Raw genomic sequence first — 1,092 nt, forward strand, 5'->3', positions numbered from 1 at the left:
CATTTTTTTCTCAGCCACTAGAAATACCTCTGACTTCATACTCTTTAATTAAACCAACTGGCCAGGCCACCAGGGAGGAAGCGAAGTGGGCAAGAGGTTAATTGTATCTAAAAATAGCGCCCCCTACTTCCTGAAGTAAGTAACCTGGCTGGATGCCCGAATTCTGGGCAGCGAGGAGGGAGGAGGAGTCTTGTGAGGAGTGCTGGGCGGGTGCTGGGGTGGTGTGTGTGTGTGTCTAGTGTGAAGGTGTATACGAGTGTGTGTGTGTGTGTGTGTGTGTGTAAAGGGTGTCTGTGTCTGGTCTGAGAGTGGCCTGTGACTGGGTGTGGGCGTCTGCCTGTGCATGCGTGCGTGCATGTGTGTGTGTGTGTGTGTGTGTACATCACTGAAGGGTGGTTGTGTTTGTGGCTTTGAGGCTGTGCTTTGCCATGGTTTGAGTGTCTGTGCCCCTGACGCTGTTAGACGTCTCAGGTGGTAAATAGCTCGGTTCTGGGCTTCCCGAGACAAAGAATTCACCCCGAAGCCTGGGTTGTGATCCAGGTGGGTTTTTATAAAGGACAGAAGAAGTTTCAGGTTTTACAGCCTCAAAAAGAGTACACGCTATTTCAGGGAAGTGTGCAAACCTTGAGCATGCGCCGCGCTGGGGTTCACCACGGAGCATGGGCAACCTTATGGGGGCACTGTGCACCCACATGTGGGGACCTGAGGCCAGAGAGACCAAGGCAGGGTCCAAAGGGGAGAGGGCAGAAGACCAAAACCGTGCCCAAGGGGCCGCCTGTCTCAGCTGCTACCATATTTAAAGCCTCTGGCTGGGAGGCATGGTTGAAGGTACTGGTTGACCCCATTGGCGGACTTAAGCACACCTGGACCTAGTTTGGGCCACCCAAGTGTACTGCCCACCTGGCTTGCGGGGCTTGGAGCATGCCCAATTAAAGGGTCCTTATAGGTGTTTAGTGCCTGCCTGATTTTTCTTCCCAACTGAGATAGCTAACGTTTATTGTGCCAACCTGGGTGATAAACACATGTGGGAGTAATTGAAGGGCAGGGAGACAAATGGCTCAGTGAGCCTCACCTTCCTGGTTCTGAGGTCTC

This window comes from Echinops telfairi, unplaced genomic scaffold, assembly GCF_000313985.2.
Source record: "Echinops telfairi isolate 266 unplaced genomic scaffold, ASM31398v2 ScPeMD7_655;HRSCAF=1070, whole genome shotgun sequence".
NCBI lineage: Eukaryota > Metazoa > Chordata > Mammalia > Afrosoricida > Tenrecidae > Echinops > Echinops telfairi.